This window comes from Eptesicus fuscus, chromosome 6 (genome assembly GCF_027574615.1).
Source record: "Eptesicus fuscus isolate TK198812 chromosome 6, DD_ASM_mEF_20220401, whole genome shotgun sequence".
In the NCBI taxonomy this organism is placed as follows: Eukaryota; Metazoa; Chordata; class Mammalia; order Chiroptera; family Vespertilionidae; genus Eptesicus; species Eptesicus fuscus.
The window spans coordinates 38,592,482-38,619,037 of NC_072478.1; the positions used below are offsets into that span (position 1 = coordinate 38,592,482).

At 37.8% G+C, this 26,556-nt stretch overlaps 1 pseudogene; it reads left to right on the forward strand.

Moving 5' to 3' along the window:
• The first annotated feature begins 2,773 nt into the window (after positions 1-2,773).
• On the forward strand, positions 2,774-8,606 carry LOC129149234 (acyl-CoA (8-3)-desaturase-like; annotated as a pseudogene).
• Positions 8,607-26,556: the final 17,950 nt, after the last annotated feature.

Sequence of the window (26,556 nt, forward strand, 5' to 3'; positions counted from 1 at the left end):
TCTTTGTGTTGTTTTTTGGAAGGATAACTTCTTTAAGACAACAAGGAATGGAACTCAGTGTGAACTCATGTTTAAAACAGACATCCAGCTGCAAAGTTGCCATTTCTATGAATCCCAAGTATCTGTCCTCACAATAGCAGGTAATAATAAAAACCTGCTGCCTACCTTTTTTATCTAAACCACAAAAATATTATATTGCTGCAGTTAGATGGTACTTCAGGTTATGGCTAAATTTTTCTATATGTGTCTAGCACTGCCTAAAAACAAGTTAAGCATACTCTGAGGAGTTGGGTGACTGTTAGTTAAGTCTTTGTATTTATCTCGCTTTGGTCCTCTCTGTGGAACACAGTCCTATTGTGGGCCACTATACAGGGAGAATACAAATACTCTTTTGTTGGGATAAATGTCCTGCTGGGAAAATGTAGAACACAGAGGAGTAAGTAATATCAGCTTCCGATGCTGGGATTTTATAGCAAAGCCCCATATGGATGCTCAGGGTCTTTTGGCTTACATGTGCTGGCCAGATACTCCTAATTAATTAAATGAAAGGGGCCTAGTAAAGATTTGTCATATCTGGGATTAGACTAAGATGGGATATATGGTTGATGGTTGTGGTGAGTAAAGACAGTAATAGCATTTCAAGACAGGACTAACATCTATTTATGGGCCAAACTTTTCACTTTAGGAAACTGGAAGTCCTTACTTTTGATGTATTGTTTTGTTTTGTTTTTTTAATGTTTTTATTGACTTTAAAGAGAGAGAGGAAAGGAGAGGGAGAGAGATAGAGAGAAATATCAATGAGAACCACTGATCAGCTGCCTCCTTACGCCCGCCCCCCCCCCCCCCCCCCCACTGGGGATCAAGCCTGCAACCCAGGCATGTGCTCTGACCAGGAGTCGAAGGTATATGGGATGATACTCAACCCACTGAGCCACATTGGCTGGGGCACTTTGTGATGTTTTTAAGAGTCATGGTTTCACTTAGGGTATACCCAGCTTCATTTGTAACATTCCTTGTTAGAACAGTAACATTAAATCAATAATTGTCCAAAAAAAAACATGTGCTATGTTAATGATGTTACTACAGACTACAAAATTCCTAATCAACTTCTGCATCCATTTTTTCCTAGCAAAAGAACCTTATTTTTGTCTCCTTTGATCTTTACCTAATGTTGCAATGTACTAAGTACTGTTCTAGGCATTTTATACATATTATCTCATTTATTTTTTTAAAATATATTTTATTGATTTTTACAGGGAGGAAGAGAGAGGGATAGAGAGCTAGAAACGTTGATGAGAGAGAAACATCGACCAGCTGCCTCCTGCACACCCCCTACTGGGGATGTGCCCGCAACCAAGGTATATGCCCTTGACCGGAATCGAACCTGGGACCTTCCAGTCCGCAGGCCGACGCTCTATCCACTGAACCAAACCGGTTTTGGCCATATTATCTCATTTAAATCTCACAACTCCTTAAACAGATTCTATCATTATCCCTGTGTATTGGTAGAAAACTGAGGCCTGAGAAAGGTAAATGATTTGCCAAGATCACCAACCCTGGCATCAGAAAGCTGGGCTTCCAACCTAGGCAGCCCAGCTCCAAAATCCATGCCTCGATCACTCAACTTGCACGTCCCCTCTATAGTGGCTCTTAAATTGACCACCAAATAAGGAGGAACTCTCAAAACCAGTAGCCTTTTGTTACTTCACTTTCTATTGTGAGAAAGTCCCGCTTCTCTTCACTGGAAACATAAAACCACGGGAGAAATTTGTTAGCACAAAAGACATCCCAAGATAGGCTGAAAGGACACTGTAGAAGCCACCTTACTTTAGCCCCGCACACTAAAGTCATGTTGACTGTAATTCCTGAGGCTGGTGTCTCTCTCCCCAGCCTTTCATCACACCAGCATTCGTGGCCATGAGTTAGAGCAGTGGTTCTCAGCCTGCAGCATGTATTGCTGCCCCTCCCACCACACCCCCACCGGGAATATTTGGCCATATTCAAAAACATTTCGATTATCACAATGGGGTGGATCTACTGAAGAGAGGCCAGGGATGCTGCTGAACATTCTGCCACACACAGGAGAGCTCTCCAAAACAAAGAAGTCACTGTCTAAAATGACCACAAATATCCGTGGCAGTGGCAGCGTCTATCTTTGGTGTCATGGCTTCCCTGGATTGGTCGTAGTGTGCAGTACCAATGAATTATATCTCACCTGCTCCTTTCTCCCTGCCTATCTCATGTACCTTTCTGTGGCTATGATGAGTGAGATGACTGAGCTGGGAGGGGGAGGAGTGTGGTCTAACGAACTTTGGAAACTCCTCAGGAAAAGAAAAAAGAAAGAATACTTTCACACAGGGAGGCTATCAAATTAATAGAAAAACAAATTCCATTTGCCCCTTGTCAGGAAAATAAATAAATAATAGAGATTTAGCAGCCATCAAAGATGTACAATTGTCACTTTCACCTAGCAGGTGCTAAGAAGCGTTACAGGCAATGCCTTTGACTGGCTGTGATACTAGAGCAGTCACTGACAGGGAAGGTATGAAAACAAACCACACCCTTCTACTCAGAGAAGGTTACATAAAGAATGTTGTCTCTGTGGAAATAAGACTATTGTGTGAAAAATCCTTTCTGTAGAACAAAACATGTAGAAACGTCCTGGGTGACAAAAAAGACTTTCCTCAGGATTTCCCATTTTTGGTGCTGTTTTCAAGTACAAAAGGAGTCAGAGAAATGGAAGTAAATTTAAAAAAAAAAGAACTTCCGTGAAATGCTACGCAGTGGCAAAATGCTCACCCGCAATGCGATGGGTGATTTGCATCGGTTTTCTGTACTGAACTACTTAACGGGCTACTGTGTCACCAACTCACATTTGTGCACAAAGGCCTGAGTTCTCTGGAGCTAGAGTTGCAAATAAAGAAAAATGACACACACAGGAGAAGCCACGTTTATTACCTCCTTAGGTTTATGATCTAACCACTGGTGCTATAAGCACCACCCGCAAAACATGACTCTAAACTCTGCTTTCCTTGTAGTATGCTAATTTCGAAAAGAAGGTAGACATTTCTGGGCTCAAAGTGGATCAAAGGTCAATGTGACACTGAAAACTATGCTGCCCAGAAATCCTAACCAACTTGTCACAAGGCAATTTGTCAGACTTCAGAAGCAGAAAATCCAGGAAAATGAGTAAAATAGACCATACTGAAGATCAGGCTTTAAAATACATAGTCTTCCTCACACAAAAATAAGAAAACACATAGTCTTCTACAAAGAGGGATTTTATTACTAAAATTAGCATAAGAAAAATGTTCAGAAATGTTCTCTTTAAAAGGCAAATACTTTCAGAGCTTGAAGAATACTTCAAGAAAGGCAAAAATGTTCAGAATGAGAAAGAAACATCTTTGTGATGGCTAATTTTATGTGTCAACTTGGCGAAGCCATGGAACCCAGATGTTTTATTAGATACTAGTCTGTATGTTTCGGTCTAGGTACTTTTTAGATGAGATTAACATTTAAATCTGCAGATACTTGAGTAAAGCAGATTACCCTTCATGTTGTGGGTGAGCCTCATCCAATCAGTTGAAGGCCTTAAGAGAAAAAAGACTGACTCCCCTCAAGGGAGAGGAAACTCGGCCAGCACTTTGTCTTTGGACTTGAGCTGCAACATCAGCTTTACCCTGGGTCTCCAGGTCCGCCAACCTACCCTGCTGATTTTGGACCTGGCAGCCTCCATAATCACATGAGACTCTTCCTTAAAATAAATCAATTTCTCAAACTCTCTCTCTCTACACACACACCTTATTGATTCTATTTCTCTTGAGAACCCTGATTAATACAATAATGACCTCACTTAGACACCATTAAAAACAAAGAATACAATGCCATATAAATTAAGAAATTCAAAGCATTTAAGAATTATCTATATGGTGTTTTTTTCAAGTTTGTTAGCTCTTTTTTACAATTCTCTGTTTCCTAAAGATGTTTTCAATCTTCTCCGTTACTTAAACATTCCTTTTTTTCTTTAATCACTCAATTTCTAATCATCTAATTAATTTAAAGAATTTGTTTCTTCTGTTTTTTTTCTGCAGGTTCCCTCATGCAGTGTGCTTTGTTACTTGTGTGGTTAGTTCTTGTTTACAGTGAGCTACTCACTTTCCATGGAAAATTATTTGTGGGAATTCCTTGAAACTAGGAGGACTCCAGAGAGAATTTCTATAGCTTCTGGAGCAGCCCAGCTTTGAGCCCCTGAGAATAAAGAGCTGATCGATGAATGCCCAGAGCTCCGGGCCATGGTGCAGCAGAATGGGCTTACGAAGGCCAACCGTGTCTTCTTCCTGCTGTTCCTGCTGCGCTTCTTGCTGCTGGATGTTGCTGCATGGGACACGCTTTGGGTTTGGGGGACATCCTTCATGCCCTTCTTCCTCTGTGCAGTGCTGCTCAGCGCAGCTCAGGCCCAGGTCAAGGCTGCCTGCAGCATGATGTCAGTCTTCAGCGCCTCTACGTGGAACCACCTGCTACTTCATTTTGTGACTGGCCACCTGAAAGGGGCCCTTGTCAGTTAAACCACATGAACTCGCGGCACCTTGCCAAGCCCCGCTGCTTCCGCAGAGACCCAGACACCAACATGCACCCCTTCTCCTTTGCCTTGAGGAAGATCCTCTCTGTGGAGCTTGGGAAACAGAAGAAAAAGGACGTGCCATACAACCACCCAGACAAATACTTTTTCCTGGCTTGGCCCCCTGCCCTGCGGCCTCTCTCCTTCCATTGGTCTATTTTCTGTTTTTAATCCGGCAGAAGAAGTAGGTGAACTTGGCCTGGATGGTCACATTCTACACCAGCATCTTCCCCGCGTCGTTGGGGCTGAAAGGCTGCCTGGGCCTTTTCTTCGTGGTCAAGTTCTTGAAAAGGAGCGGGTCTGTGTGGGTGACACAGCCGAACCGCGTCCCATGCCCACTGATCACGATGGGAACACTTCCCCTGTGAACTGGCCTCAAAATAATGATCACAATGGGGTTCTGTGAAAGGTGAGTGAAAAAAGCCAAAATTGGGCTTTTAATATGTACTATTAATTAAAGTGCTTTAATTATGCTTCAATGCATCTTTTGTGTGATATTACTTGGCTTTTAATATTCTTTTCACTTTTGCTTTTGGCCTCCTGTTTTTTGAAATGAGAAATATAATAAAAATAAATAGCAGTAGATTAAAAGATAATTACAAAATAATTGAGTATTTCTAATATAAAAGTCCATAGTAACCTTGCTGCTGTTGGAAAGCTGAGTATTTTCTTTATATTATACAAGTAGAAGCCAGAAATTATGGGTTAATGTAAATTGTAAGCATATGTCATGGTAGCTTTGAAAACTTGATCAAAAAATAATGCCAAAGTTAACAGTTATGGAAAAACTTGTTTCCCTAGTGGGTCAGCCCTGGGTGGCCAAGAGACACTGAACTAATCTATGAATCTCGTTTATAAGAGGGTGTTGAAAGTGGAAGGGAGTTCCTAAAACTATTGCGAGTCTGGACGTGGCTGGGTGGCTAAAAAGAAGAAAGGCATAGTATAATATATACATTTATGTATACCAGAATTTCACAATTTATCTAAGATGAAACAAACAAAGCTAAGAGTCCTAAGTAATAACCAATGCATTTTAGGGAGAGAATATCACATCAGATAACATATATTCTGTTATCTATCTATCTATCTATCTGTATTTATTTATTTATTTATTTATTTATTTATTTATTTATTTATTTATGGTTAATTCTCACCCAAGAATGTTTTTCCATTGATTGTTTTTTAAGAGAGTAGAAGGGAGGGAGCGAGAGGGAGAGAAGAGAGAGAGAGCGAAACAACAATGTGAGACACGTGGATTGGTTGCCACCCGAATGCACCCCGACTAGGGCCCAGTGTCAGGGAATGAACCTGAAATCCAGGTATGTGCCCTTGCCTGGGAATCAAACCCGTGACCCTTTGGTGCACAGGCTGAGGCTCTACCACTGAGCCACACCAGCCAGGGTTCTATTATCATTTTTAATGAAACTTTGTCATCCATCCAGTTATAATGGATAACTTTATAGATCTTAGAATCCATTGTGATTATTAATACTCTTAGATCGTTTTGACAAAACTGTCAATAAATAAGATGAGAAAAACTCTTAGACTTCAAGTGACAAAATGAAAATTTACAACAGTTAATAGACAACAGATTTCCTCATGCATCATTGCCACTCAGAGTATTTTTTCTTCCTTTTGCCTCTATACAGAAATCACTACTGTGCCCACAGGGCTGAAATGGAGAAGCGGGCTATGGATGAAATGAATTAATGTTCAAATCCCCTTCGAGTCCACTGCAGTTCCTGTAATATATGTCAACAGAACACAGTGCTGTGCTTGGACAAAGGTCATTAAATATCCACTGTGCCCCAGCCACAGCAGATAATGTGTGTCAATTGTACACAGGACTTTATTTCTTATGCAGCAACGTTCATTGCATCGTCTCACTTAACCCCAAAGCAAGACTGTCGTATAGAACGGGAAGTTGTTGCCCACTTGGTCGCACTTACAGTTGTGACATTGAGAAAGTCAAGCTAATAACACTTAAACTTGTGAATTCTCCTGACTCCCAGTTTAGCACTCTTGCCACTGCAGAAACAAGAAAGAGTCTGCACTTGAAGAGTTAATAATCTAGGAGTAGGTATCAGGTTTATGTTAAGGGAGAATCACCCCCCATCAAAGCGACTTCACTTTAAACTTGAAAAGGTCAGCATTCCTGTGGAACAGACATTGTCTTTCGGACAACTGGTGAAGAAATCCCTCTGTATTGCACAGGAGGTCATTATTATGCAAAGAGTGAAAAATACCAATCTAAGCCTTAACAGTAACTTACTACCAGCCTATTAATAGGAATAAATCCTGTCTCAAAGAGTTTTTTCGTGCTTATGTTTTATTTCATGGCTTTGGCAATTTCTGAACCAAAATAATTATTGGTTTTGTTACTTATGGTTGTAAAAGTTCTTTTGGTCCTGGCCAGGTAGAGTGTCGTCCAGATATGCCAAGGGTAAAGGTTCAATCCAGTGAAGGCACATTCAAGAAGTAACCAATGGATGCATAGTGAAACAACAAATCAGTGTCTCTCTCCCTCCTCTCTCTCTCCACCCTAAACCCCCCTCTCTCTCTTTAAATCAATAAATTAAAAATAAATTTTTAAAAAACTTTTTTAAAAGTCCTCTTAACAAATATAAGCAAAGCTAATAGTTACTAAATGAATTTTAAAAGTTAGTTTTTAAAAGGAAACAAATCCCTTTACTATATCTAAAAACATATACATTTTTAAACATATTGATATAGAACAAGTCCTTTAAGTATGAATCTGTTGATTGAAATTCTAAAATGTCTTTCTTGCAGTACCCCATTGTCCCAGTATGCATTTTATTGAAATACAGTGAAAACCTAAAGATTCCTATAATAATCCATTTGCGTGTAAAACCTTTTGGAAATTTAAGATCTCCCCAATCTTTCATAGTTGTCTTGCCCATATATAATTCAACAGGTTTATTTTTTATTTACTTTTATCATCTGTCCAAAATATTCAACTTACTTTGCATAGAAATAATATCCTATTCTTATCCACATTCAATGTCATTAGTTTCTATAATATTTACTTAAAATGTAATTATAAAAATATACAGTATACAACTGTCATAAGTAAGTTTGAGAACCAACAACTCATTCTTGGCAAGAAAATGGAGAGGCACACAGGCTTGGTAAAAAAATAATAATAATCTACTAGTTCTGAGCACTTATCATGTCCTGGCCATAAGTTAGCATGTGTTTCCAAGGGAATGGAGAATTTAGAATATTTCAGTGAGTCAATCTAACAGAGGTGAATTTAAAGAATAGCAATTCTATCTTATGAATACTTAAAAGTCAATAAAAGCTCACCTGCCTCTCTTAGCTTGATTATGAACTCTATGGGGACTGAGCTCCCTAAAAAACTAACACGCAGTTACACACCTCACAAATCAAGCTAAACATCTGACTAATTTTAATAAAGCTTATTTAAAAAGTGAAATAATCAGTAAGTCATTCAGGTAGTGAGTCCATATGCCTGCAAAACTGCAGGTTCCTGTTTTCAAAATCATTTTGCTATCTCCCTTTTAAAACCACAAGTGATGTTATGTTTAAATATGCAGAAAAATTTATGTAATAATAAGCTTGGACTGTAACAGGAAGCAAGACGCAGGTTTGTAAATGATTTGGAAACCTTTTAGGGCCATTACAAAGGGAACCAGCAGAGCCACATTGAATGAGGAAGCCACATCTTTATTTCTAAATTAGCAATAACACATTAACTAAGGTAAAAAGAACAGTGAAATGAAACTGCAGGGAAGCTGGTGATTGTGGTGATGAAAATCATAAGAGAATTCACACAGAAGAACAATCTCTGCAACTGCTTCTTCCTCTTTCTAGTGCACGAAAGAGAAAAGACAGTAAAGACGAGTTCTCAGGAAGACGGAAGAGAACTTCTAGCAGCAGATCAGGAATGCTGAAACACCTGAGAAGGCCTGGCCTCTGCTACCTCAGAGCCTGGAAGAAGCAGTAAGCTGTCTGTGGCTATAAATGGAAAGACGCTGCTAGCTGTGTGCCCCGGAAAGTTGGGACCTAAAATCAAGACAGTTTCAGAATAAGTTTGTTTTATTCAAATCTGGAGAGAGGCAGCATGAGACAACTGACAGAGACATTAAAGGCAGAATTTGATCATTTCTCACTAATTTTCAACTATTGTTCACATTTCCTTAAATACAATGCATTCTATTGTATGTCAAACGTTCAAACTTTATGTTGGTATCAATGGATGATTGATTTTTTAAAAAATATGTTTTTATTGATTTTTAGAGAGAGAACCATCAATTGGTTGCCTCCTGCACAGTCCCTACTGGGGATCAAGCCTGAAAACAGAGCATGTGCCTGGACTGAGAATCAACTTCAACCTCTGGGTGCACGGAAAAATGCTCAACCAACTGAGCCACACTGGCCAGTTTATTTCAATTAGTCCTATTTTCATGGCAAAAATCTGAGTAGAAGTATGGGCTCTTCTCCATATCACAGTTGAAGTTGAAAATCTGACACTTCAAAGCCATAGTGAGCCATGACCATTATCCAATCAAAAGATTATCCTAAGTGTAGATGAAATTATGAATGTGAACAGCTCCTGGAGTTGCAAGCTTGCAAGTCAAGACAATAACATGAAAGAACCATCATGCAGATTTTTTCATGACTTGTTTACATTTTTACTTCCTATACACATATTTGGAATTATCTGGCTAGTCATAACAACTATAATCACAGAGGTTAAATGAGGCTATTAAACAAAAGACAAGTGGAACTGGTAATTAAATACCTAATAATAAGTATAGCAAGACAATCTTGGCAACTTTTACAGAAGACAGTCAACACCTCTATTAATAAAAGACCATTCTTAAAACAAACTGTTGCCATCAGCTTGCTTTCTTATAGAGGCACAGAGAAGAATCTGAGAAAAGGGGTCTAGAGTGAAAAATAACATTGACTTCTTACTAAAAATCACCAACCCAAATTGGAAATGTGAAATAGGTATCATGCGGAGATCTATAGATACCGCCAGTGTGAGGAACTGCATTCCATCCTAAAGCAGTTCTTTAGAAACGTCTTCTAGTTGTTGTTCTTTTAAAAAAGAATTTCTCGTTGAGAATACACTCTTTGATCCTAATTATAATTGTTGAATCTAAGTGGAATATGCAAATCTTCCAATACACCCATTTCATATTCACCCCAGGTCCACACAGACACACAGACATACACATGCCCACACTTCATTTCACTAAATGATATATCTCCAATGCCCCCTAAGTTCTTCTAGGGCATCAAACCATCTTCCCAGTCATTCCCTTTAAATGTCCTCAATTTGTGCCTGTTCCTCCCAAACTGTGGCCTTGAGGATAAAAGCAACCAGGAAAATGTTGCTTGAAACTCAGAAGAAAAAAAGGAAAATGCCTCTTCTTTTCTGAACTACATTTCTATTTATTTATTAACTAGAGGCTCGGTGCATGAAATTCATGCACGGGGGCTGGGGGGTTCCCTCAGCCTAGACTGCACCTTATCACAGTATGGGACCCCTCGGGGGATATCCGACTGCACCGGCAGTCAGACACCCCTCTTGTAATCCTGGACTGCTGGCTCCTAACTGCTCACCTGCCTGCCTGCCTGCCTGATTGCCCCTAACCACTCTGCCTGCCTGCCTGATTGCCCCCAAACCACTCTACCTGCCTGCCTCATTGATTCTAACCACTCTGCCTGCCTGCCTGATCACCCCTAACCACTTGCCTGCCTGCCTGATTGTCCCTAACCACTCACCTGCCTGCCTGATCACCCCTAACCACCTCTGCCTCAGCCCCCACGGCCGCAACTTCATCGAGAATGATGTCTGGAAGGTGGTTCTGCTGTCCAGTCTAATTAGCATATTACACTTTTATTGTTATAGATTTAGCCAGTGTGGTACTAGCCTCTATGACAACATCAGACAGATGATTCATATCAAATGTATTCCCAGCTCAAACCTCGGTTCCATACAAAAGCAAGTTCTATGCTATGCCTGTCCCCACCCTTGTATAGTTTGAGACTGTAAGTGAAGGATCTTACTTTCTTCTTCAATAAAAGTAATCTTCTTAGATCTAACACAATATTGCAGTTTGATCATTTTTAAATGGATCCTAAGGCCACTGTGCACTTTCCCTCCAGGCTGCACATCATATTTTTTTTAAAGTTAACTTTTTCTATATATGCATTAAATGTGTTAAATTTTAAAAATAATTTGAAGGAATGAGGATAGAGCTACACTGTACATAACTAGATTTCTTTTCTTCTTGTTGACAATAGTTCATTAATAGGTACACTACAGATCGAGACATTTGATTATTAATCTATCTAGGGGTATTGGCATCTAGCTTATATTTTTATAACTAATCCACAAATACATCAGAGATAACTTGCAAAATGTCTTAATGAAGTCAAGATCCCAAGTATAGATATTTTCATATTTTGTTCTACGTGTGTCATTTTCATGTCAAAGAAAATAATGAGGTAAGTACATCACTTGGTATTTATGAACTCACAAGTCATTACCTTTTCTCTCTAGGGGAGATTGGATTACAATTAGCAGGGTATGGAATACCTGAAATGAAATAGGGACATGGTATTTAGAAGTAAAAAAAAAAAAAAAGCAAATAGGAGAAATGAAAGGTAACCTCATCTACTTTGCCATTTCATTTCAATTAGCCCTATTTACCTACCCTCTTCCATATGGACAAACAGAATTCTGTGCATAAAGGGTGATCTGTCCTGAAATGCTAATTACATCCAAAGTTTAGCAACAATATTGACATTTTCATGAATTGATCATTTGTATGAATTGTAAAGATAATTTTTAACAAAGGCAACATCAGCATAAAAGTTCTGTTAGCTTTTACCATTACACATGCAACGTACACATACATTCAGATAGCTCTGTTATCTCTAAATGCAAATAATAATAAAAAGTTGGGGCTAATCTTTTGAGAACTTTAATCAAATAACATGATAGTTTTTAGTAGTAGAGCAACGTTCATGTAGTAAAAGTAATGAAGCCTTCCATTGGGGAGTTTATCTTTCCCTTTTTAAAACCTATGCCAATAAAAATGAAATAATAAAGAAACAAACTTTTAATGGCCTGTAGATAATGACACCCCTGCTAAGATACTAGTTTAGCACCATGCAGTTTAAACAGTTGCCATTTGTCAGATAATTGCTTGTGTTATTTCCCATCTTTGCATTAAAGTAGAATGCTACATTGGCATTTTTGACCCACTTTGTTTTTGAAAGCAAAGTTGGCATATAAGAATCATTGAAATACCCTATCCAATTATCTTCACTGGTTGGAAGACTGGGGGGAGGAGGGGGCAGGGAAAGTCCAACGAAAAATCAACATCATCAAAATAGATTTGTTGTCTATATAACCTAATTTTCCATCTTACCTCTGAAAAAAAAATAACTCATCTCCTTCAATGTGCAGGGCCATAATTAGCTCCATCCTCCATGCTCATCTCAAGATTCCATATTCACTTTCAGTTTGCATAGCTAACCATTCTGCCCTCTATAATTTTTTTTTACACCTTTTTAAACATCCTTTGGACTAGACTTCAGCCCAGTGGAACATTCCTCAAAGACTCATGTAGATCTCGAGGAAAGAGAATATGCTTTCTGCCTGTATTTTCAAAATCTCTAACCACTGAGCATAAATACATGGAACTGAGGCAGAACTGTTTTGCCTCACACTGGACCTTCTGTTGGCTATAGTTTTATGTTGTTATCTTTTAGTGTGTTTCTAACTCCACTGTATGTCAAAGTGCAATGGATAACTTAAACAAGGAAGGAAGACTTTAAGATTGGTACAATAGGGATCAAGATCATTGCAATAGGAAGAGAGACTTCACTCAAATCCACAGAAACAAAAGGTGAAAGAGATTTGAAGCCTGGGGTGAGCTAGTAAAGAAGTAGAGGACATTGGGAGGGTGGGGATGGGGGGTTGTCAATATGACGATGTCTTCTGTGTTTGGTAATTGGCACCTATTGAAGTTAAGCTCCTACCCTCCCACAGAACCTGTAAGATAGAGGCTAGAAGTTATTATCTGTCATGAGGATTGCATTTCAAAAGAACGACTGCCAGGGGCCTAGAGTCCAGAAGAAACCTATCTAAAGTGAGTCAAAGTGAGGGAAAACAGGCCTTCCCAGTCACCTATCACAATTAGATGTGCAGAGCTGATCTTCTCTGAAGTCCATCTAAAGGCCAGGGAGTAATGAGCAATTGGGCAATAAGATAACCAAGAGCAGAAAGCTACCATCCACTCTCAACCATTTGCCTGGCCAGCTTTATGAAATCACAGCTAATATCACTCTTCATGAAAATCAAGGCATTTATTCTTTTTAATTTAATGATTATTATAGATAATCATTAAATAATAAAAAAGACAACATAAATTTGAGTATATTATTCCTCTCACAATAAAATCGTATCCTTTCCACTGGCAGAAAAATTTGACTAAAAAGTTCCATTTCCCCAGAAATGACTATAGTTTTATAAAACTCATGCAAAAAAAGCCAATAGGCCAATATCTGATTTTTTTCTACAGGACAAAAACAAAGATACTAGAAGCTGCCCCTTGGATCTGTGATGCTATATGAAAGACGTAGCATAACCCATAAAGCCACCACGCCACACACCAGAGAAAGTTATATAAAAAAGGTAATATTCAGAAGATTAGTTCTTAGTTCTGACTTCCACTCACTTATACATCAAGCTTACCTCTAATCATCCTATTTCAACCCTTGTTTTGTGCCCTGCCCTTCCAGGGAGACAATTCATTTTATTGAACACTCGATCTCCACTCATCCACTTCACTCTCCATTTATTACTGTCCCAGTATTTTCGTAGAGCAGCAATTTCCTGGAGGGTCAGGCTGTTTGATAACTGAGTCATTCTACCACTGGAATCCTTTCATTCCTCTTCATCTAGCCAACATGAACTCATTCTTCCAAAATTGGAGCTCAAATCTCACATTTTTCACAAGGCCTTTCCTGACCTGCCTTTCTCAATAAATGCCCTTCCTCTCTGATCCTCCAGCAGTTTGACATGCTTCTATTACAGCACCTATCTTTCTGTGCTATACTTATAGGTTCATTTGTCACTGCACCGTGGCTCCTTGTGGAAAATAACATAGTTTATTCATCCATCCTTGACCCCTTCAAGCCACTCAAACATCTACTGAATTAATTAAAAATGTATTTTAAACATCCCCTGACATGCACTTTATGATCAGCCCTAAGTGCAAGCCGGTCCCCTGGCATCTATCTCCTTCCTGGCTCTGGACATAGTGGGTTAGGTCAGTTTTTAGAGCTTATTATCCTTTTCTCTTTTCAGCAGGGTATACAATTAGTGTCCTCTTAAATATAAAAAGAGAAAATGGTGCTCTAAGTATGTTCTATAGATATAATAAGCCCAGCATTGTTTAACTTACCTTTCAGAACAAATGTCTGAAATATATATATTTGGACCTATTAGTGTTAGCATAGGTAGAAAGCTGGTTATTAATAAAGAAAGGGAGCCAAGGGAAACATACATTAAGCATAATAAACTAGGGAGCTGAGTCAAATATGAAGCCTAATGTACTAAGCAGCTGGCTAGGACATGAAGCCTGCTTCACTAGGAAGGGCAGCATTCATGGACGCCCAGCATCCTCCACCCTCAGGACTTAATGGCAGGGCAATCCCTGAGCACTCCCCCAGCAGGCAGGAAGAGTCTCCTGGGGGAACTGCAGCCAGGTACCTGGATTACCCAAGGAAGCAGGAGGGAATTTACTTAGTACAAGCAGGTAGAAACCCAGAGAGCCCAGGGAGATAAGCGCATGCGTAGTACAAGCCAAAGTGGTGCAGGGGGAGGTCCTTCTACTTTGAGGCATGCACTTTGAGGCACCTGCAGAAGCCAACATTGTGACCAAAAAGGGGTGAAGCCTAACCCGGGAAAAGGATTGAATTGGCAAAGGGCACAGAACCTGAAAGGTCTAGGACAGGAATTGGCTAAGGGGAGGGCCCACCACAAGCCCGGGGAAAAGCCCGGCAGTAGGTTGGGTAATTTGAAAGAGCTGGCTCCTTCCTGAAAACCAAGAAAATAAATGGAGGATGATTAGGAATCTTGGGACAGTTGATGCTGGAGCCTGCCTGCCCTCTACATCCCGGAGGGTGTATTATTTCCCCTTCTCCCCAACAACTCCTACCACTGTGTTTAAGCTTCTCCCATCCATGTGCCCTGTGAAGTTCCTCGGGACGTTGCAGAAGAACCTATTTTCACCGGCAACATTAGGATTTATAATTAATAACCATTATGACAAATTTTTAAAACCCAGGAAATCAGTAAGATATCAAAAACAATAGTTTGTTTTTCAAGAAAAATCAACCTGGATATTTTCCTTTTTCAATTTGACTTAGGTGTTTGAGGCCAGCATTTATTCTGCTGGAAGCTTTATAGACTTCATCTACGCAGGAAATGTTTCCAAATGCACCCTGTGTTCATTCCAAGATATATTTTTATCTGCTCCATTTGGTCCGCTATGGGGAAAGGAAAGAACAAAGAAATAGGGAAGTATTTCCCCACATCTTTGTAGTAAAGCACATTTTATGGAACCTAAAAATTAGAAGAAATTTTCTGAAATGACTTCTCTGAGTCTAGTCCATCCAGTCCCCTGAAGAGTGAAACCTAGGTCCTGTTGGAACATTTCACCTAATGAGTGCGCCTCCCTTCAGGAGGCCCTGCTGCCTGCTGCTGCTCGGCTCTGATGGTCTGAAAGTGACCAATTTGAAGTGAAGCCAGCCGGCACAGACTTCCAGGTTGAACAGATTATGTGAATTGATCTGTGATATTCCACTTTGGTCTTCTTTTTCCAGCTCAACTTCCTACACAACATAGTTTACAGATGACTCTTCATTTTGTCCATCTCTTCCCAGACATTTTCTAACTTTCTTTTGTTTATGTGTTATGGTTGGCTGGTTAAAATCTGTTTTTAATCAGTTTCTAAGAATTAAATCTTTTCTTACACAACTGTCAATTAAATTAAAAGCTTTGAATCCTCACTTATAAACATGTAGAAAGATTTTCAGACTAAGGGAGAAAATTAATAGACAGTGATGTCTAGCTCAATTCAGAGATTAAAATTTAAAAATGAGTAACTCAAGACACGTGTGATTTATACTTTAGGACATATTGATTTGCCTTTTCTACGCTATAATATTTTTACAGCTTAGTCTCAGTTTAACAAAACAAAAAATGGAAAACAAATATTTTAGCTTCAGGATGAAATTAGCCCACTGATCAATAGTAAGCTCATTATTTTTGTCACGCACACAGGAATCTGCTCTAGGAACCTGCTTTTAGAAACTTGTCAACCCTGCTAAGCTCAAGTTGCCCCTTTCCTCCCTTTCCTTTCTTTCCTTCCTTCCTTCTTTTTTTTATTTTCCTAGTTTCCTTAAATAATTAAAATAATTAATAGTTTTTGAGCATGCCTACTGCAACTAGAGACATTCTCTGACTATTAGCAAGCAGGTGTACAGTTTCCTAGCTGAGAGTTTATAGCCTCTCCCAACAGTTGTTTCACTCAAAAACTGTCTATTAACTATACACTGAAGACAAGAAAACCAATCTTTGCAATCTTTTCATTTATAAAGTGTTTTGCAAGTGATTTGACCAAGCATCATGGAACTATAGAGCAGGAGTCTCAGAATTAACTAGTCAATCTAGTAGACTTCCTGTAGCAGGGCGATACTGATGAAAAACTTTGAGGAAGAAGTAAGAGACATAAAGACATGGGAAAGAGGTACTCTAGGCTGGGCACAACTCTTTTACGGTCCACCTCCCTGAGAAAGGGGCTTGACTTTCAGCTTAAGCAAGTCTTCTTCTGTATGGTTTGGTTTTCATATTTCCCAAATTAAACAATGACTCTACCTACTGTCTATCAGGAATTTAAAACACAGGAATTTATCAGCCCCACTTCCTTACAACAGAGAGTTTATGCTTATCAGAGTAATCAACCATAATATCCACAACACTAACAACTAAATAGCTTCTAAGATAATAGACATTTAAAAAATAGATAATAATGAATGTGTTTACTACTTACTGTCATGGATATCATGTTGTCTATGCTTTGTATTGCTAAATCAACAGAAAGGAATAGACTTAATAACTTCCTGTGACATAATGAGTTAAGGTTTAATGATAGGCCCTTACTTTTATAGAGGGTCGAACAAGGGAAATGTAAATTTGAACAATGTGTCTTTAAAACAATCATTAAAAACTACTCGCCTGCTACACAATCATTGATTCACACAAGAACACATTTCACAAAGGTAAACCTCCAAACACAAATTTGAGTATTTTATATTACCAGGTAAAAATTATACATCCCATTATATTTCTTTTTCCCATGGCTATCATAAGCTAACTGCAATACCCAACTGCAAGAACACGCAGGATAAAATTCAATCCTTTGCTCATTTTAAGATATTTGGTGCTACTTTTATTTTTGTTGTTTTATTATTTTCATTGTGGAAAGAACACAGCATGAGATCTACTCTCTTACCAAAATTTTTAAGTGTAAATTAAATTATTGTTGACTATAAGTATAGTATGAGCCGATCTCTAAAGTTTATTCATCTTCCTTGACCTAAATTTTATGCCCATTAATTAGTAACTTTTCATTTCACTCCCCTCTCCAGTACCTGGCAACCACCTTCCCATTCTTTGATTATATAAATTTGACTATTTTATATACCTTATATAAGTGGAATCATGAAGTATGTATTTGTCTCTCTGAGACTGATTTATTTCACTTAGCATAATATCTTCAAGGTCATCTGTGTTGTCACATTTTGCAGAATAAGGTTTATATAAATAATTGAAGTATAGCATACACACATTATTTATATATAGCTTAATTATACAGTGATCACAAAATGAGCAAACTAATGACCACATAGACCAAGAAGTAGAATCTGACCACACTCAGAAGCCCTCTGTAAGCCCTCTTCCAGTCACAACCACCATCATCTACTCTATAATAAGGTTAACTATAGTAAAAAGAATTAAAATATTGCATCTTATCCTTCCTTTCTCTTCCTGATGATCACTCGTTGTAGTAAAATTCTGGGATGTTTTAATGCATAGGATGACTTCAAATAAAAAATTTAATGCTTTGAGGAAGTAATTTAAAATCTCGTTTAGAATTCTTTCATTTCCCTGTACAATTTATTCTAACCTTAAATATTGTGTCTGGGTTTCTTTTCTTCATTTATTTTTTCTTGGGGAGGCTATACAGAAAAGTTGAAAACCCATAGCAACATGAAAGGAAGTGTGAGGTTGTAGAAAAAAGACAAATATACTTTTAAGTGTGAAATGTACTTCATGTCCTTCAACAATGGGAGCTTTTCATGGAACAGGTTAATTGGGTATCCCGTGGTGCGGAGGTGCTGCAGTTCACAAGAACTGCTTCACCCTGAAAAGGATATAACTTGTTACCTTGATATTTCCTGTCTACCGTCATCAAGCTCTTCTATGTGACTTTTCAACAACAGTTTTCTTTGTTATTAAAAAAAAAAAAAAGAAATACACACACATCAGTGAAGGGACCAACATATAGCTGCAATAGCTGTAATAATAGCTGCATTTTGTTCTTGGCATAGCAAATATTATAGATTTAAATCTTCAAAGAATAAAGTGATGCTTATATTGCAATACAGGTTAATATAAGAACAAAATTTTAATTAACTGCTTGATTAAATAACTTAATACTCGCGACCTCTGTTTTCTTTTCCTTTCTTCTCTTTTCTTTTGGCCCATAGATACTGAGCACTTACAATGTACCAGGCACTTATTTGAGCAGCATCATCTTCCGGCATCTAGGACCAGGAAAACCTGGTCCAGATTCCAGGACTCACTGTGGATACCAAAATCCACAGATGCTCAAGTCCCTTATGTAAAATGGCATAGTATTTGCATATAACCTATGCATATCCTCTCTTATACTTTAAATAATCTCTAGATCTAGATTACTTGTAATATCTAATACAATGCAAATGCTATTCAAAGTTCCTGTTATGCTGTATTGTTTAAGGAACAATGACAAGAAATAAAAGTCTGTACATGTTCAGAACAGGTGCAACCATTGTAGACCTAATTGCACAGTACACACATCAACAACAATGTAACTTTTTTTTTCAGATATTATTTATCTGTGAATAATATCGGTTGAATCTGCACACTTGGAACCCACAGGTATGGAAGACCAACTGTACTGTACAAGGATTATTAATTTTTTACAACAACCCCATAAGGTATGTACTATTACCATCATGTCTTTACAACATTATCACAAAAAACTTGCCTACTATATAGGTCATTGGCTCATACAGGAAATTAATATTCTAAAAATGTAAAAATCAACACACAACTTTGGGTATACCATTTTGTAGATACTAAGAAGTATACAACCCATTATGTTTCTTTTTCCCATAGAAATCATGAGCTGACTGTAGTTCCCAACTGCAGGAAGACACTTTTCTACAGAGGCAAAGAAGTCCAATAACTTGCCCAAGGTCATACACTAGGAAGTAGAGTAATCCAGATTTAACTGAGACTCCAGAACCTGTAGTCTTCACTGCTAAGCTACAATGTCTTATGGAAGCTTTTACTAACAATCACATATCCCCCCCCCCAATAATTTCTTAAAACACTTCCTCATGTCATGTAAATATATTTATAACATATAACAGGAACTACAGATATATGTTTCATATCTCCAAACATATTACAAGTTTTGCAGATATTTACTGACCCACGTTTTAATTCTGAAGTTTCAGAAATGCCACTTTGACAAATTTCAGACATGTACTAGTAAACTGTAAATTATGAGGAGGTTTAGGAGTATTTAGAGTAATGGGATGAGGTTGGGTAGGGAACAGATTGCAATCTTCAATACTGTAGTCAAGGTAGGCCCGGTTGAGAAGTGAGATTTGAACAAAGCTTTGATGGAGGAGGGGAGTGAGGGAGTTTACGAAGGAAATATTGGGGGCACAAAGGAGTGGGCAGAGGTTCAGACAGATTTACCAATCAGAGTGAAGGCCCTGAGAAGAGAGGATGCCTAGTAGCCTAGTGTGACAGGAAAGCAAGTGTTTAGCTGGAAATAGTGAGGGACGAGAAAAGTAGGAGATACGATTAAATAGTAAAGAGGTTGAAGACTCTGATCACAGAAGGCCTTGTACATGCTACAGATACTGGCTTTTACTCTAAGTGAAGTGGGGATTCCCTAGAGGGTTTTGAATTATGTGAAACAACATTTTAAAAAATCATTCTGACATCTGTGCTGAGAACAGTCACAGATGGATGAAAGTTAAAGCAGAAGACCCTGTTGGAATGTTTGTTGCCTAATCCACTAATCCAGGCAAGAAATGATTTTTAAAATTAACAAGATGTTAGCTATTAGAAGTTGCAAGAAAGGATCAGATTCCAGATATATTTTGAAGTTTAAAGAGGTACTCCAAGGTTTTCAGACAGAGTGATTAGTAGGATAGAGTTACTATCAAATGAGACAGTAAATGGCTGCTCATGGAATAGGTTTGGATGGGAGGAGAAATCAGAAGTTAAGTTTGGACATGTTGAGAGTGAGGTAATTACACATCCAAGTAAAGCATTCAGCAGAAACATGGAATATATGCGTCTAGAGCTTGGCAGAGAAGTCATGTTGAAAATATACATTTGTTGTGAAATACTAATCATTTCTACACATGGAAAGGCAAAGTAATCAGAACGGAAAATATTCCCTATAGGTGTGTAAGGATGACAATTTTGATAAGAGTTTTGGGTGCAGGAGAGAGGGAAGTTAAGAAAGGTGGTATAATTTGAGTTAAGAAAGGTGGTATAATTATACATTTAAAGACCTCTGAGGGGCATCCGAGGGCAAAATGCCTCCATGTACCTTTATCTCAACACAAAGCCACATTATTACCATTATTGCTTTTATGGTGGAGGTCCAGAAGGTGTAAAGAGGTGAGATGACAGGGCAAGGATTGCACAGTGAATTTAGCCAGAACTTGCAACTGGCTATTCATATTTCTCTCCACTATGATTTTCTGCTTCCTTTCAAATAGGAAACTACAAAGCAAGGTGCAGGAGTTCTAAAAGAGACAAACACAGGGAGGTAAGGGATGCTTGGCCAAATGTACATATCTCATTTACTTGCCTAGCATCAACCTCTGTACATAAGGGGGTACCACTGAATTAGACTGAGAAGTCTCCTTTCTCTGTAGATTCATATGAAAGATATCTACCTAAGTCAGTTTAGACCAATCCTAAATTGAGGTGGGAAAATGTCTAGATAAGTTTTAGATGTTTATCATCTACAAATCAATGAAAACATCATGCAGCTTCCTTATATTTCCAACCAGAAAACAGCTAAGTTGCTTAACTTTTATTTTTTATAATAACTATTTTTATTTTTTAATTTTATTTTATTGTTTAAAGTATTACAAATAGTAGTACATATTATCTCCTTTTTTTCCCATTGACCTTCCCCCAGCCTCCCCTATCCCTTAGCACATGCCCTCATCCCACCCCCACCCAGTGTCTTGTGTCCATTGGTTGTGCTTATATGCATGCATACAAGTCCTTCAGTTGATCTCTTCCCTCCCAATCCCCAACACTCCCCAGCCTTCCCACTGTAATTTGACAGTATAATAACTATTTTTAAAATTTAATTTATTTAAACTAAAATTTTAAAATCCACAAACAAAACAACAACACGTTACTCATGTCTTCTACTCCCGACCACTTGCTTCTGGCAAACACCCATCTGTTCTCTGTACCTTTGAGCTTGTCTGTGTGTGCTTTCTTTTTTTCTTCATTTTTTGATTCCACGTATAAGAAAGATTATATTTGTCTTTCTCTATCTGATTTATTTTATTTAGCATAATGCCCTCAAGGTCCATTCATATTGATGAAAATGGCAAGATTTCATTCTTTTTTATGGCTGAATAATATTCCATTGTATATATGGAATATATACAATATTTTTCGATTTATCCATCAATAGACATTTAGGTTATTTCCATATCTTGGTTATTGATAATTCTGCAATGAACATAGGAGTGCATTTATCTTTTCAAGTTAGTGTTTTCATCTTCTGATAAATACCCAGAAGTGGAATTTCTGGATCATAAGATAGTTAGTTCTATTTGCAGTTTTTTGAGGAACTTCATACTGTTTTCCATAGTGGCTGCACCAACTCACATTCCCATGAACAGTGTACAAGGGTTCCCTTTTCTTTTCTTTTTTAAAAATATATTTTATTGATTTTTTACAGAGAGGAAGGAAGAGGGATAGAGAGTTAGAAACATCAATGAGAGGGAAACATTGATCAGCTGTCTCCTGCACACCTGCTACTGGGGGTGTGCCCGCAACCAAGGTATGTGACCTTGACCAGAATCAAACCTGGGACCTTTCAGTCCGCAGCCCAACTGAGCCAAACCGGTTAGGGAGAGGGTTCCCTTTTCTTCACATCATTACCAATACTTGTTATTTATTATCTTTTCAATAGTCATTCTAACAGGTGTAAAATGCTATCTCATTGTGGTTTTGATTTGCATTTCCCTGGTGATTAGTGACGGTGAGCATCTTTTCATGTACCTGTTGGCAAGCTATATGTCTTCTTTGGGGAAATGTCTATTCAGATCTTCTGCCCATTTTTAATAACATTTTTTACTGCTGAGCTCTATGAGTTATTTATATCTTTTAAATATAATAGCCCCATATCAGATATGTTTCAAATATTTTCTCTCATTCCCTAGGTTGATTTTCATTTTGTTCATGGTTTCCTTTGCTATACAGAGCTTTCTTTCTTTTTTTCTCTCTCTTGGAAACAGTGAAGATTTTTTTTTTAATTTCTTTATTGATTAAGGTATCACATATTTGTCCTCATCCCCCCATTCCTATCCCACACCCCTCCCCACACATGCCCCCACCCCCCTGTTGTCCTTAACCGCTGGTTAGGCTCATATGCTTGCACACAAGAACTAAAGAGCTCTGTATAGTATATAAAGCTATACAGAGCTTTCAAGTTTGACATAGTTCAGCTTGTTTATTTCTGTTATTGTTGATTTCGTTTTGGGTGTCAGATTTAAAATTGCATCACCAAGATCTATGTCAAGGAGTTTACCACCTATGTCTTTTTTTAGAAGTTTTAGATTTTAAGTCTTAGATTCAAGTATTTAATCCATTTTTAGCTAATTTTTTATATAGTACTAGAGGCCTGGTGCATTAAATTCATGCACAGATAGGGTCCCTAGGCCTGGCCAGCAATCAGGGCTGATCTGCGGGGCACCAGCGGGGCAATGAGGAGCCCCTGCTTGCACCCACCTTGACTGGCCTGGCACCACCCACTCTGCAGCTGCTGGCCCCCCGCAGCTGCTGCCGCTGATCGGGGCCTGTGGACTAGAGTGTCTGCCCTCTGGTAGTCAGTGTGCGTCATAGCGACTGGTCGTTCCACAGGTTGTTCCACTGTTCAGTCGATTTGCATATTAGGGTTTTATATCTATAATAATAAAAGGGTTATATGTTGCCTTCCTGATGTCATTCTGGATGTCCTGCCTGACGAAGCCGGGGCCAGAAGGAAGCAGCCCAGGTCCTGGGTGCCTGCGGGCAGCCTGAGGGAAGCCAGCCCAGGTCCCTCCCGGGTGCCTGCAGACAGCCAGAGGAGGGAAGCAGCCTGGGTCCCAGATGCCAGAGGAAAGCTGTGCTGGCAGCCTGGAGAAGGAAGGCCTACTCTTCCATGAATTTTCATGCATCGGGCCTCTAGTAGATAGATAAGATAATGGTCCAGTTTCATTCTTTAGGATGTAGCTGTACAATTTTCCCAACACCATTTATTTTAAGAGACAGTCCTTTCTCCATTGTATATACTTGGCTCCTTTGTCATTAATTGACCATACATGTATCAATTAGAAGTGGGAAACAGAGGTGGAAAAAATGTCTAGATAATTTATAAAAGTTGTTTCTCAGCTATGAATCAATGAAAATTTGTTGTGTAGCTTCCCTAATTTGTTTCCAACCAGAAAACTGCCAAGTTTTTAAATCCTTTTACATAATCAATTTTTACAAAGAAAGTTATGCCACTGGGAAAATCATTTTGCTTGGATAATGTATGACCTATGAAATTTCAATTGTTTATATATTACAGATTCTTTCACATTACTATATATTTTCATGCAAAGTTAGTTCAAAGTTTATACTTAGAATAAAATATATTTTTAAAATACTGTTGCATGCCCAGCTGGTATGGCTCAGTTAGCTCTTTTATTGTATTATCTTTGAGTCAAAATATTGTATTATCTTTGAGTCATGATCATCGGGTTATGCACAAAGAGGTCAATAGTTCAATTCCCGGTCAGGGCACATGCCCAGGTTGCAGGCTGGATCCCCATTAGGGGGCATGCAGGAGGCACCTGATTGATGTTTCTCTCTCATTGATGCTTTTATCTCTCTCTTCCCCTGCCTTCCTTTTGATCTAAAAAAATCAATAAAAAATATTTAAAAAATAAAAATAATGTTACCAAAAAAAATAATAATAATGTTACATATCATTTTTCCATATGTTGTTTTCTGGGAATCAATTTTTTACTGACTATAGTTTTTGAAATATTATACCATCTTAACTTTCATTTATAATTTCCAAAACAGAAAGAGGAAAAAGAGGTTTTTCTTTTTTTCTTTAATTTAATAAAAAATAAATAAATAAATAGCATTTAAGGCTTACTGGAGAGCACCCTGATTATGTGTGTATGTATAATATGACTGAAGGAAAAAATATTTATAACAATAAAAAGTTTTGTAATTATAAAATTAATTCTGCTTATATTTCTATTGTCAAGTAAAACTATAAATATTCTGATAAAACTATAGCCATTAGCATCTGAGAACTTATTAAGTTTATCATCATCACTGAATTTGATTTAAATATATTTTCAAGTTGATAGCAGAGGACTCCTCAATACTCTAAATGCTAACTTATACAAACCAAGCATAACATGAACAAATCACTTTCCTTACCATAGAAATGCAAACTTAACACTGAGCTATTATTTCTGTCTTTCATTAACAAGGCTATTAACTGGTATTCAAATAATACTATATGTAACAAGAGACTAATTTTTGAAAGTGATTACAAAACAGAGAAAATAAACTATAAAGTAAATATGATTATGTCACAGGAATGAAAATAATTTCTGCAAAGTGGTGTATAACATAAGTCAGGTCTGCATGAACACCATCGAGATGTCACCATACACTTGGATCTGGCTCCCAAACTCAAATTTAGTCCTTTGCTTTTTGGTTCATCAAGTCAATGAAGGTTTTAATGCATAAGAGGAAAAAAAAAACACTTAAAAAAAAAAGCATCAGATAAAACATGGAAATTATTGATCCAGACAGAAAGATTGCTATTCTATAGAATTCCATATAAAATTGTAGACCTGGAAGGAATTTTGCTGTTACCTATGACAGGTAAAGGGCTGCACCTTCACAACAATAATTCAGAATTTCATAATCAAGAGTCTTCAGGTAATTTCTCTAGCGGTCTATCTAAAGCTTAAATGCTTTGTTTTAATGAAAATTAATAATTTATTAGAGAATCTTTGAAGAAAAGTGTTCCCAAATAAATTATTAATTTTCTTCCATGACCTTCTATATATACTAACATGGAGTCTACAAAATGGCAGGCAGTCAATAAATGTTTGTTGAATGGCTTACTAAATTAATTCACTTGCACCAATAATTAGTAAAATGGTATCAATTTTGGATGAGTAGATATATTAAAACCTATAGGTTTACTAAATAAAATAATTTAATAGGTGCTACTATAACTCAAGGAAGAAAATTATAAAGATAAGCATATACAAAAATGACATTTTTGTTCTAGAAATGTCAGCAATAGTTAAATTGTATTCATTTTTCTGACTTATATGTTAATATATAATAATTTCGTGAATCAATTAGCTGAATATTTCTGTTCCCTAAATCTTAAGACAATAATTAGTAGTATCAAACTAAATTATTCACTTATAAGACCTTCCATTACTTTGGTTTTATTGTATTATCTTTGAGTCAAAATAAGGGTTATAAAAATATTATCTTTTCTACTCCTGCATAAAACTATGCAAAATAGTGCCGAAACCGGTTTGGCTCAGTGGATAGAGTGTCGGCCTGCGGACTCAAGGGTCCCGGGTTTGATTCCAGTCAGGGGCATGTACCTTGGTTGCGGGCACATCCCTAGTGGCGGGTGTGCAGGAGGCAGCTGGTCGATGTTTCTCTCTCATCGATGTTTCTAACTCTCTATCCCTCTCTCTTCCTCCCTGTGGAAAATCAATAAAATATATTAAAAACTGAAAATATTAAAAACTATGCAAAATAGGTGTCCTGTGTTTAACACTGAGTCTTTATATATTTATGCATATGAGAAATTTCTAAATGAAGTTATTTATATTAAGAGAATTTCTGTAAATATAAAAGACTTCATTTAAAAGACATGCCAATTTTAAAAGAAAGACTCTTTTATCCTCAAAAATAAGTGCAGTGCATTTCATTCGGCAAAAACATATTGTGAGTTAGCTCTATGCTAGGCACAGAGGATGCAAAATCAGAGTAAAGATCAGAGGTTCGCCCAGCCAACATGGCTCAGTGGTTGAGCGTCTACCTAAAAACCAGGAAGTCATGGTTGATTCCCAGTCAGGGCACATGCCTGGATTGCAGGCTCCATCCCCTGTAGGGGACATGCAGGAGGCAGCTGATCAATGATTCTCTCTCATCATTGATGTTTCTCTCTCTCCCCTCTCCCTTCCTCTCTGAAATCAATAAAAATATATTTTTTAAAAAAGATCAGAAGTTCCCA